Genomic DNA, 14,075 nt, shown 5'->3' on the forward strand with positions numbered 1-14,075 from the left:
CTTTTTGCAACTTTCTATGCTATGGCGCATCTTGGAAGGCTATTTTATGTAGTTTAATGTGTTTTCCAGCTGTTTTTGGGACATGTCATTTTTTGACATTTTTGCCATACTATAGCCTTGCTTTTTTGGTCATTTTTTTCGACATCCCAAATTATGCTGTTTTTGTGCCTTTTTGCAAGTTTCTATGCTATGGCGTGTCTTGGAAGGCTATTTTATGTGTTTTAAGTGGTTTCCAGTGTTTTTGGGACATGTCATTTTTTGACATTTTTGCCATACTATAGCCTTGCTTTTTTTTTCAAATTTTCGACATCCCAAATTATGCTGTTTTTGTGCCTTTTTGCAACTTTCTATGCTATGGGTGTCTTGGAAGGCTATTTTATGTGTTTAATGTGCGGTTTCCAGCTGTTTTTGGGACATGTCATTTTTTGACAGTTTTGCCATACTATAGCCTTGCTTTTTTGGTCATTTTTTCGACATCCCAAATTATGCTGTTTTTGTGCTTTTTGCAACTTTCTATGCTATGGCGCACGTCTTGGAAGGCTATTTTATGTGTTTTAATGCGGTTTCCAGCTGTTTTTGGGACATGTCATTTTTTGACAGTTTTGCCATACTATAGCCTTGCTTTTTTGGTCATTTTTTCGACATCCCAAATTATGCTGTTTTGTGCCTTTTTGCAACTTTCTATGCTATGGCGTGTCTTGGAAGGCTATTTTATGTAGTTTAATGTGGTTTTCAGTGTGTTTTTTGGGACATGTCATTTTTTGACATTTTTGCCATACTATAGCCTTGCTTTTTTTCATTTTTTCGACATCCGAAATTATGTTTTTTTTGTGCCTTTTTGCAACTTTCTATGCTATGGCGTGTCTTGGAAGGCTATTTTATGTAGTTTCAATGTGTTTCCAGCTGTTTTTGGGACATGTCATTTTTTGACATTTTTGCCATACTATAGCCTTGCTTTTTTGGTCAATTTTTTCGACATCCCAAATTATGCTGTTTTTGTGCCTTTTTTGCAACTTTCTATGCTATGGCGCGTCTTGGAAGGCTATTTTATGTGTTTAATGTGGTTTTCAGCTGTTTTTGGGACATGTCATTTTTTGACATTTTTGCCATACTATAGCCTTGCTTTTTTGGTCATTTTTTCGACATCCCAAATTATATGTTTTTTTGTGCCTTTTTGCAACTTTCTATGCTATGGCGCGTCTTGGAAGGCTATTTTATGTAGTTTAATGTGGTTTCCAGCTGTTTTTGGGACATGTCATTTTTTGACATTTTTGCCATACTATAGCCTTGCTTTTTTGGTCAAAATTTTCGACATCGACATTCTAATTATTTTTTTTTGCCTTTTTTTGCAACTTTCTATGCTATGGGTGTCTTGGAAGGCTATTTATGTAGTTTAATGTGGTTTTCCAGCTGTTTTTGGGACATGTCATTTTTTTGACATTTTTGCCATACTATAGCCTTGCTTTTTGGTCATTTTTTCGACATTCCAAATTATGTTTTTTGAACCTTTTTGCAAGTTTTTCTATGCTATGGCACGTCTTGGAAGGCTATTTTATATGTTTTAATGTGGTTTCCAGCTGTTTTTGGGACATGTCATTTTTTGACATTTTTGCCATACTATAGCCTTGCTTTTTTTTGGTCAAATTTTTTCGACATCCCAAATTATGCTGTTTTTGTGCCTTTTTGCAACTTTCTATGCTATGGCACGTCTTGGAAGGCTATTTTATGTGTTTAAGTGTTTTCCAGCTGTTTTTGGGACATGTCATTTTTTGACATTTTTGCCATACTATAGCCTTGCTTTTTTTGGTCATTTTTTTCGACATCCAAATTATGCTGTTTTTGTGCCTTTTTGCAACTTTCTATGCTATGGTGCATCTTGGAAGGCTATTTTTATGTAGTTTAATGCGGTTTCCAGCTGTTTTTGGGACATGTCATTTTTTGACATTTTTTGCCATACTATAGCCTTGCTTTTTTGGTCATTTTTTCGACATCCCAAATTATGCTGTTTTTTGTGCCTTTTTGCACTTTCTATGCTATGGCACGTCTTGGAAGGCTATTTTATGTGTTTTTAATGCGGTTTCCAGCTGTTTTTGGGACATGTCATTTTTTGACAGTTTTGCCATACTATAGCCTTGCTTTTTTTTGGTCATTTTTTCGACATCTAAATTATGTTTGTTTTGGTCCTTTTTGCACGTTTTTGCTATGCGTGTATGCAACTTTGGAATGCTATCAGTGTTTTTGGGACATGTCATTTTTTGACATTTTTGCCATACTATAGCCTTGGTCAATTTTTTCGACATATTTTGTTTTTGTCCTTTTTGCAATTTAAATGCTATGGCGTTTCCAGCTGTTTCCAGCTGTTTTTGGGACATGTCATTTTTTGACATTTTTGCCATACTATAGCCTTGCTTTTTTGGTCAAATTTTTTCGACATCCCAAATTATGCTGTTTTTGTGCCTTTTTGCAACTTTCTATGCTATGGCGTCTTGGACAGGCTATTTCATGTGTTTTTAATGTGGTTTCCAGCTGTTTTTGGGACATGTCATTTTTGACAATTTTGCCATACTATAGCCTTGCTTTTTTTGGTCATTTTTTCGACATCTAGATTATGTTTTTTTGTGCCTTTTTGCAACTTTCTATGCTATGGCGTGCATCTCAGGAAGGCTATTTTATGTAGTTTAATGTGGTTTTCAGCTGTTTTTGGGACATGTCATTTTTTGACATTTTTGCCATACTATAGCCTTGCTTTTTTTTGGTCATTTTTTCGACATCCCAAATTATTTTTTTTGAACCTTTTTGCAGTTTTCTATGCTATGGCGTGTCTTGGAAGGCTATTTTATATTTGTTTAATGTTTTTCCAGCTGTTTTTGGGACATGTCATTTTTTGACATTTTTGCCATACTATAGCCTTGCTTTTTTGGTCAATTTTTTCGACATCCCTAATTATGCTGTTTTTAGTTTTTGCACTTTCTATGCTATGGCGTCTTGGAAGGCTATTTTATGTGTTTTAATGTGTTTTCCAGCTGTTTTTGGGACATGTCATTTTTTTGACATTTTTGCCATACTATAGCCTTGCTTTTTTTGGTCATTTTTTTTCGACATTCCAAATTATGTGTTTTTGAACCTTTTTGCAACTTTTATGCTATGGCGTGTCTCAGAAGGCTATTTTATGTGGTTTTTAATGTGTTTTCAGCTGTTTTTGGGACATGTCATTTTTTGACATTTTTGCCATACTATAGCCTTGCTTTTTTGGTCATTTTTTTCGACATCCGAAAATTATGTTTTTTTTGTGCCTTTTTGCAACGTTTTCTATGCTATGGCGTGTCTTGCACGCTATTTTATGTAGTTTTGAATGTGTTTTCCAGCTGTTTTTGGGACATGTCATTTTTTGACAGTTTTGCCATACTATAGCCTTGCTTTTTTGGTCAATTTTTCGACATCCCAAATTATGCTGTTTTGTGCCTTTTTGCAACTTTCTATGCTATGGCGCACGTCTCAGCAAGGCTATTTTATGTGTTTTTAATGCGGTTTTCCAGCTGTTTTTGGGACATGTCATTTTTTGACATTTTTGCCATACTATAGCCTTGCTTTTTTGGTCAAATTTTTCGACATTCCCAAATTATGTTGTTTTTGTGCCTTTTTGCAACTTTCTATGCTATGGCGTGCATCAGCAGGCTATTTTATGTGTTTAATGTGGTTTTCAGCTGTTTTTGGGACATGTCATTTTTTGACAGTTTTGCCATACTATAGCCTTGCTTTTTTTTGTCAATTTTTTCGACATCTAAATTATGTTTTTTGCCTTTTTGCAATTTTCTATGCTATGGCGCGTCTTGGCAGGCTATTTTATGTATGTTTTAATGTGTGTTTTCAGCTGTTTTTGGGACATGTCATTTTTTGACAATTTTGCCATACTATAGCCTTGCTTTTTTTTGGTCAATTTTTTCGACATCCAAATTATGTTGTTTTTGTGCCTTTTTGCAATTTTCTATGCTATGGCACGTCTTGGAAGGCTATTTTATGTAGTTTTAATGCGGTTTTCCAGCTGTTTTTGGGACATGTCATTTTTTGACATTTTTGCCATACTATAGCCTTGCTTTTTTGGTCAAATTTTTTCGACATCCCAAATTATGTTTTTTTGTGCCTATTTTTGCAACGTTTCTATGCTATGGCGTGTCTTGGAAGGCTATTTTATGTGTTTTAATGTGGTTTCCAGCTGTTTTTGGGACATGTCATTTTTTGACATTTTTGCCATACTATAGCCTTGCTTTTTTTTTTTGGTCATTTTTTCGACATCCCAAATTATGCTGTTTTTGTGCCTTTTTGCAACTTTCTATGCTATGGCGTGTCTTCAGCAGGCTATTTTATGTGTTTAATGCGGTTTTCCAGCTGTTTTTGGGACATGTCATTTTTGACAGTTTTTTGCCATACTATAGCCTTGCTTTTTTGGTCATTTTTTCGACATTCCAAATTATGTTGTTTTTGTGCCTTTTTGCAACTTTCTATGCTATGGCGCGTCTTGGAAGGCTATTTTATGTGTTTTAATGTGGTTTCCAGCTGTTTTTGGGACATGTCATTTTTTGACAATTTTTGCCATACTATAGCCTTGCTTTTTTGGTCAATTTTTCGACATGCCCCAAATTATGCTGTTTTTGTGCCTTTTGCAACTTTCTATGCTATGGCGTGTCTTGGAAGGCTATTTTATGTGTTTTAATGTGGTTTCCAGCTGTTTTTGGGACATGTCATTTTTTGACATTTTTGCCATACTATAGCCTTGCTTTTTTGGTCATTTTTTCGACATCCTAAATTATGTTGTTTTTGTGCCTTTTTGCAACGTTTTCTATGCTATGGCGTGTTTCAGAAGGCTATTTTATGTGTTTTAATGTGGTTTCCAGCTGTTTTTGGGACATGTCATTTTTTGACAGTTTTGCCATACTATAGCCTTGCTTTTTTGGTCAAATTTTCGACATCCCAAATTATGCTGTTTTTGTGCCTTTTTGCAACTTTCTATGCTATGGCGCGTCTTGGAAGGCTATTTTATGTGTTTTTAATGTGGTTTCCAGCTGTTTTTGGGACATGTCATTTTTTGACATTTTTGCCATACTATAGCCTTGCTTTTTTGGTCAAATTTTCGACATCCCAAAATTATGTGTTTTTGTGAGCTTTTTGCAACTTTCTATGCTATGGCGCGTCTTGGAAGGCTATTTTATGTAGTTTAATGTGGTTTCCAGCTGTTTTTGGGACATGTCATTTTTTGACATTTTTGCCATACTATAGCCTTGCTTTTTTTGTCAAATTTTCGACATCCCAAATTATGGTGTTTTTGTGCCTTTTTGCAACTTTCTATGCTATGGCAGCGTCTTGGAAGGCTATTTTATGTAGTTTTAATGTGGTTTCCAGCTGTTTTTGGACATGTCATTTTTTGACAATTTTGCCATACTATAGCCTTGCTTTTTTTCTCAATTTTTCAACATCCCAAATCATGCTTTTTTTGTGCCTTTTTGCAACTTTCTATGCTATGGTGCATCTTGGAAGGCTATTTTATGTAGTTTAATGTGGTTTTCAGCTGTTTTTTGGGACATGTCATTTTTTGACATTTTTGCCATACTATAGCCTTGCTTTTTTGGTCAAATTTTCGACATCCCAAATTATGCTGTTTTTTTGTGCCTTTTTGCAACTTTCTATGCTATGGTGCATCTTGGAAGGCTATTTTATGTAGTTTAATGTGGTTTCCAGCTGTTTTTGGGACATGTCATTTTTTGACATTTTTGCCATACTATAGCCTTGCTTTTTTTGTCAAATTTTCGACATTCCAAATTATGGTGTTTTTGTGCCTTTTTGCAAGTTTTCTATGCTATGGCACGTCTTGGAAGGCTATTTTCATATGTAGTTTAATGTGGTTTCCAGCTGTTTTTGGGACATGTCATTTTTTGACATTTTTGCCATACTATAGCCTTGCTTTTTTTGTCAAATTTTCGACATGCCAAAATTATGCTGTTTTTGTGCCTTTTTGCAAACTTTCTATGCTATGGCGGGCGTCTTGGAAGGCTATTTTATGTAGTTTAATGTGGTTTCCAGCTGTTTTTGAGACATGTCATTTTTTGACAATTTTGCCATAACTATAGCCTTGCTTTTTTTTGTCAAATTTTTCAACATCCAAATTATGCTGTTTTTTGCCTTTTTGCAATTTTCTATGCTATGGCACGTCTTGGAAGGCTATTTTATGTGTTTTAATGTGGTTTTCAGCTGTTTTTGAGACATGTCATTTTTTGACATTTTTGCCATACTATAGCCTTGCTTTTTTTGTCAAATTTTCGACATGCCAAATTATGCTGTTTTTGTGCCTTTTATCAACTTTCTATGCTATGGCGCGTCTTGGAAGGCTATTTTATGTAATTTTAATGTGGTTTCCAGCTGTTTTTGGGACATGTCATTTTTTGACAATTTTTTGCCATACTATAGCCTTGCTTTTTTTGTCAAATTTTGACATCCCAAATTATGTTGTTTTTTTGTGCTTTTTTGCAATTTTCTATGCTATGGCGCGTCTTGGAAGGCTATTTTATGTAGTTTTAATGTGGTTTTCAGCTGTTTTTGGGACATGTCATTTTTTGACATTTTTTGCCATACTATAGCCTTGCTTTTTTTTGTCAAATTTTCGACATCCCAATTTATGCTTTTTTTGTGCCTTTTTGCAACTTTCTATGCTATGGCGCATCTTGGAAGGCTATTTTATTTAGTAGTTTTAATGCGGTTTCCAGTTGTTTTTAAGACATGTCATTTTTTTGCCAATTTTGCCATACTATAAGCCTTGCTTTTTTTGTCAAATTTTCAACATCCCAATTTATGCTGTTTTTGTGCCTTTTTGCAACTTTCTATGCTTCTTGGAAGGTATTTTAATGTGTTTCCAGCTGTTTCCAGCTGTTTTTGGGACATGTCATTTTTTGACAATTTTGCCATACAGTTGGAAACCACATTCGAAACAAATAACATAACCTGTCCAAGACTTTCGCCATAGCATAGAAAGTTGCAAAAAGGTCCAAAAACACCAGAATTTGGGATGTCGAATAAATGACCAAAAAGCAAGGCTATAGTATGGCTTTTTTTGTCAAAATTCGACATGTCCCAAAAACCTGCTGTTTAAGACCACATTAATCCAACATGAAATAGCCTCCCCAGTGACGCCATGCATAGAAAGTTGCAAAAAATCCAGTATGTTTTTGGATGTCATTTTTTCACCATAAAAAGCAAGGCTTTTTTTGTCAAAAAATGTCAAAAAATGCTGTTTTTGTCCCAAAAAACAACTGAAAACCACATTAAACCACATAAAATACCTGCCCAAGACGTTTTGCCATAGCATGGAAAGTTGCAAAAGCCAAAAAAAACCAGCATTTTTTTGGGTCAAAAAAATGACCAAAAAGGCAAGGCTATAGTATGGCAAAATTGTGCAAAATTTAAACTTTCTATGACTATGTCCCAAAAACAGCGAAAAAAAAACCACATTAAACCACATAAAATACCTGTCCAAGACACGCCATAGCATAGAAAGCCATAAATAGCCTTGCTTTTTTGTCCAAAAACACCAGCTGTTTTTGGATGTTGAAACTTTGACCGATATGGCAAGGCTATAGGAAGGCTAAAAATGGCAAAAAATGTGGTTCCAAAACAGCTGAAAATCACATTTTTTGACATAAAATAGCCCTCCAATAGCCTTGCTTTTTAGCTTAAATTTTCAAAATCCCAAAAAACTGTTTTTGTGCCTTTTTAATTTGGCATGCTCAAAAAAATGACCAAAAAAGCTAAGGTTTATAGTATGGCAAAAATGTAAAAAAAATGACATGTCCCAAAAACAGCTGAAAACCACATTAAACCACATAAAATACCCGTCCAAGACATGCCATAGCATAGATTATGCTGTTTTTTGCAAAATGCTATCCAAAAACACCAGTAGTTTAATGTTTGGATGTCGAAAAAAATGACAGTTTTGCCATAAAGCCAAGGCTATTTATGGCAAAAATTCGCAAAAAATATGCTGTTTTTGTGTGCAACCCAAAAACAGTCTTGGAAGGCTATTAAACCACATAAAATAGCCCTCCAATGTGGTTGCCATAGCATAGAATGTTGGCAAAAAAAACAGTCATAATTTTTGAATTTTTGACCATAAAAGCAAGGCTATAGTATGCAAAATTCGCAAAATTTTCAAAAAATGTCATGTCCCAAAAACATGCTTTTTTTGAAACCACTTAAACTACATGAAATAACCTTCCAAGACGCGCCATAGAATAGAAATTTGCAAAAAGGCAAAAAAAAACAGCATAATTTGGATGTCGAAGATTTGACCAAAAAGCAAGGCCATACTATAGTATGGCAAAATGACAAAAAATGACATGTCCCAACAAAAGCTGAAACCACATTAAACCACATAAAATAGCTTTCCAAGACATGTCATAGTCATAGAAACTTGCAAAAAGTTCTTGAAACACCAGAATTTGGTATGTCGAAAGAATGACTGAAAAGCAAGGCTATAGTATGGCAAAAATTTCAAAAAATGCCATGTCCCAAAAACAGCTGGAAATTTAAACCTGATTGCAACTTTCCTATGCCATGGACGTACCATAGCAAAAAAAGTTGCAAAAAGGCAAATGTGGTTTCCAGCATGTTTTTGGGATGTCAAAAAATGACCAAAATAGCAAGGCTTTTTTTCTCAAAATTTGTCAAAAAATGACATGTCCTCAAAAACAGCTAAAACCCCATTAATCCACATGAAACAGCCTCCAAAGTGGTGCCAAGACATAGAAAATTGTAAAAAGGCAAAAAAAATTGCATAATTTGGGATGTCGAATAAATGACCGAAAAAGCAAGGCTATAGTATGGCAAAAATGTCAAAAAATGACTATGTCCCAAAAACAGCTGGAAACCACATTAAACCACATGAAATAGCTTTCCAAGACATGCCATAGCACAGAAACTTGCAAAAAGGTTCAAAAACACCAGAATTTTGGATGTCGAATAAATGACCAAAATAGCAAGGCTATAGTATAGCAAAAATATAGAAAAATGACATGTCCCAGAAACAGGTGTAAAACCACATTAAACCCTATTAAATAGCTGTCAATAGCATAGAAAAAAAACAGTTTTTTGTGCCTTTTAATTTGGGATGCTATGGAAAATTTGACAAAAAAAGCAAGCTGTTTTATAGTATGGCATTTTTTGAAAATGCCAAAAAATGACATGTCCCAAAAACAGCTGGAAACCACATTAAACTACATAAAATAACCTTCCAAGATGGCGCCATAGCATGAAAGTTGCTAAAAGGTCCAAAAACACCAGCTGTTTTTGGATGTCGAATAAATGACCAAAATAGCAAGGCTATAGTATAGCAAAAATTTAGTCAAAAAAATGACATGTCCCAGAAACAGGTAAAAACCTTTTAAACCCTATTAAATAGCTGTCAATAGCATAGAAAAAAAACAGTTAAAAACAGCATAATTTGGGATGTCAAAAAAATGACCAAAAGGCAAGGCTATAGTATGGCAAAATTGGCAGTTTTGCCATTTAAAAAAAATGACAAATTGTCCCAAAAACAGCTTTGTTTGTGCCACATTAAACCACATAATGCTACCTGTCCAAGACACGCCATAGCATGAAAGTTGCTAAAAGGTCCAAAAACACCAGTTTTTGGATGTCAAAAAATGACCGATAAAGCAAGGCTATAGTATTGCTTTTTTTGGCAAAAAATGCCGACATCCCAAAAACAGCTGTTTTTGTCACTTTTTGCAACTTTCTATAAAATGGCCCTCCAACAGTGCCATTTTATAAACCTTGCAATGTGGTTTTCAAAAAAGCTAGTTTTTGGCATGTCAAAAAATGACCAAAAAAGCCATAGGCTATAGTATGGCAAAAATGTAAAAAAAAATGACATGTCCCAAAAAACAGCTGAAAACCACATTAAACCACATAAAATACCCGTCCAAGACATGCCATAGCATAGAAAGTTGCAAAAAAGGTCCCAAAAACACCAGAATTTTGGATGTCGAAAAAATGACCGATAAAGCAAGGCTATAGTTTAATGGCAAAAATGGCAAAAAATGCCGTTTTGCCAACTATAGCCTTGCTGAAAATCTCAATTTTCCACATAAAATAGTGTTCCAACGCGTGCAATAGCTATAGCAATGTTGCAAAAAAAGCTAAAAATACAGCATAATTTCCAGATGTTGAGAAATTTTTTGACCAAAATAGCAAGGCTATAGTATGGGCAAAATTTTCGCAAAATTTTCCAAAAAATGCATGTCCCAAAAACTAGCTGGAAACCACATTAAACTACATGAAATGTGGTTTCCAGACTGTTTTTGGGGGACATAGAATAGAAATTTGCCAAAAGCCTTGCAAAAAAACAGCATAATTTGAGATGTCGAAGATTTGACCAAAAAGCAAGGCTATAGTATGGCAAAAATGACAAAAAATGACATGTCCCAACAAAAGCTGGAAACCACATTAAACCACATAAAATATCTTTTCAAGACATGTCATAGCATAGAAACTTGCTATTTTTTAAAAAGTTCTTGAAACACCAGAATTTGGTATGTCGAAAGAATGACTGAAAAGCAAGGCTATAGTATGGCAAAATTTTCAAAAAATGCCATGTCCCAAAAACAGCTGGAAATCACATTAAACCTGATTAAATTTCCTTCCAAGACGTACCATAGCAAAAAAAGTTGCAAAAAGGCAAAAAAAACAGCATAATTTGTAGACCTGTTTTGTCAAAAAAATGACCAAAAAAGCAAGGCAAAAATGTCAAAAAATGACATGTCTCAAAACAAGCTGAAAACCCCATTAATCCACAAAAAACAGCCTCCAAAGTGGTGCCATAGACATAGAAAATTGTAAAAAAGGCAAAAAAAAATTGCATAATTTGGGATGTCGAATAAATGACCGAAAAAGCAAGGCTATAGTATGGCAAAAATGTCAAAAAATGACATGTCCCAAAAACAGCTGGAAACCACATTAAACCACATGAAATAGCTTCCAAGACATGCCATAGCACAGAAACTTGCAAAAAGGTTCAAAAACACCAGAATTTTGGATGTCGAATAAATGACCAAAATAGCAAGGCTATAGTATAGCAAAAATATAGAAAAATGACATGTCCCCAGAAACAGCTATGTAAAACCACATTAAACCCTATTAAATAGCTGTCCAATGACGTTTCCATAGCATAGAAAAAAAAACAGTAAAAACAGCATAATTTGGATGTAGAAAATTTGACAAAAAAAGCAAGGCTATAGTATGGCAAAAATGTCAAAAAATGACATGTCCCCCAAAAACAGCTGGAAACCACATTAAACTACATAAAATAACCTTCCAAGATGCGCCATAGCATAGAAAGTTGCAAAAAGGTCCAAAAAAAACACCAGAATTTTGGATGTCGAATAAATGACCAAAATAGCAAGGCTATATAGTATAGCAAAAATTGTCAAAAATGACATGTCCCAAAAACAGGTAAAACCACATTAAACCTATTAAATAGCTGTCAATAGCATAGAAAAAAAACAGTAAAAACAGCATAATTTGGGATGTAGAAAATTTGACAAAAAAAGCAAGGCTATAGTATAGCAAAATTGGCAAAATTTTCAAAAACTGTCATGTCCCAAAAACAGCTGAAAACCACATTAAACACATAAAATAGCCTTCCAAGACGCGCCATAGCATAGAAATTTGCAAAAAGGCAAAAAAACAGCAAAATTTGGGATGTCGAAGATTTGACCAAAAAAGCAAGGCTATAGTATGGCAAAATTGTCAAAAAATGACATGTCCCAAAAACAGTGTGAAACCACATTAAACTACATAAAATAGCCTTCCAAGAGGCGCCATAGCATAGAAACTTGCAAAAAGTTCTTGAAACACCAGAATTTGGGACGTCGAAAAAGTGACCGAAAAAGCAAGGCTATAGTATGGCAAAAAAATGTCAAAAAATGACATGTCCCAAAAACAGCTGGAAACCACATTAAAACTGCATAAAATAACTTTCCAAGACGCGCCATAGCATAGAAAGTTGCAAAAAGGTCCAAAAACACCAGAATTTTGGATGTCGAATAAATGACCAAAATAGCAAGGCTATAGTATGGCAAATATATCAAAAAAATGCCATGTCCCAAAAACAGCTGGAAATCTCATTAAACCACAAAAAATACTCGTCCAAGACACGCCATAGCATAGAAAGTTGCAAAAATGCAAAAAAAACAGCATAATTTGGGATGTCGAAAATTTGACCAAAAAAGCAAGGCTATAGTATGGCAAAAATGTCAAAAAATGACATGTCTCAAAAACACAGCTGAAAACCCCATTAATCCACATGAAATATCTTTCCAAGACATGACATAGCATAGAAACTTCCAAAATGTTCAAAAACACCAGAATTTGGAATGTCGAAAGAATTACCGAAAAGCAAGACTATAGTATAGCAAAAATTTTAAAGAATGACATGTCCCAGAAACAGGTAAAACCATATTAAAACCATATTAAATAGCCGTCAAAGACACGCCATAGCATAGAAAAAAACAGCAAAACAGCATAATTTGGGATGTCGAAAATTTGAGAAAAAAAGCAAGGCTATAGTATGGCAAAAATGTCAAAAAATGACATGTCCCAAAAAGCATTGGAAACCACATAAAATAGCCTTCCAATACACGCCATAGCATAGAAAGTTGCAAAAACACAAAAAAACAGCATAATTTGGTATGTCGAAAAATTGACCAAAAAAGCAAGGCTATAGTATGGCAAAAATGTCAAAAAATGACATGTCTCAAAAACAGCTGAAAACCCCATTAATCCACATAAAATAGCCTCCAAAGTGATGCCAAGACATAGAAATTTGCAAAAAGGCAAAAAAAAACAGCATAATTTGGGATGTCGAATAAATGACCGAAGAAGCAAGGCTATAGTATGGCAAAAATGTCAAAAAATGACATGTCTCAAAAACAGCTGAAAACCCCATTAATCCACATGAAATATCTTTCCAAGACATGCCATAGCATAGAAACTTGCAAAAAGGTTCAAAAACACCAGAAATTTGGAATGTCGAAAGAATTACCGAAAAGCAAGGCTATAGTATAGCAAAAATTTTAAAGAATGACATGTCCCAGAAACAGGTAAAACCATATTAAACCATATTAAATAGCCGTCAAAGACACGCCATAGCATAGAAAAAAACAGCAAAACAGCATAATTTGGGATGTCGAAAATTTGAGAAAAAAAGCAAGGCTATAGTATGGCAAAAATGTCAAAAAATGACATGTCCCAAAAAGCATTGGAAACCACATAAAATAGCCTTCCAATACACGCCATAGCATAGAAAGTTGCAAAAACACAAAAAAACAGCATAATTTGGTATGTCGAAAATTTGACCAAAAAAGCAAGGCTATAGTATGGCAAAAATGTCAAAAAATGACATGTCTCAAAAACAGCTGAAAACCCCATTAATCCACATAAAATAGCCTCCAAAGTGATGCCAAGACATAGAAATTTGCAAAAAGGCAAAAAAAACAGCATAATTTGGGATGTCGAATAAATGACCGAAGAAGCAAGGCTATAGTATGGCAAAAATGTCAAAAAATGACATGTCTCAAAAACAGCTGAAAACCCCATTAATCCACATGAAATATCTTTCCAAGACATGCCATAGCATAGAAACTTGCAAAAAGGTTCAAAAACACCAGAATTTGGAATGTCGAAAGAATTACCGAAAAGCAAGGCTATAGTATAGCAAAAATTTTAAAGAATGACATGTCCCAGAAACAGGTAAAACCGTATTAAACCATATTAAATAGCCGTCAAAGACACGCCATAGCATAGAAAAAAAACAGCAAAAACAGCATAATTTGGGATGTCGAAAATTCGACAAAAAAGCAAGGCTATAGTATGGCAAAATTGTCAAAAAATGACATGTCCCAAAAACAGCTGGAAACCACATTAAAACACATAATATGGCCTTCCAAGAGACGCCATAGCATAGAAACTTGCAAAAAGTTCTTGAAACACCAGAATTTGGGATGTTGAAAAAATGACTGAAAAAAGCAAGGCTA

Source organism: Plectropomus leopardus, chromosome 3 (assembly GCF_008729295.1).
Source record: "Plectropomus leopardus isolate mb chromosome 3, YSFRI_Pleo_2.0, whole genome shotgun sequence".
NCBI classification, from domain to species: domain Eukaryota; kingdom Metazoa; phylum Chordata; class Actinopteri; order Perciformes; family Serranidae; genus Plectropomus; species Plectropomus leopardus.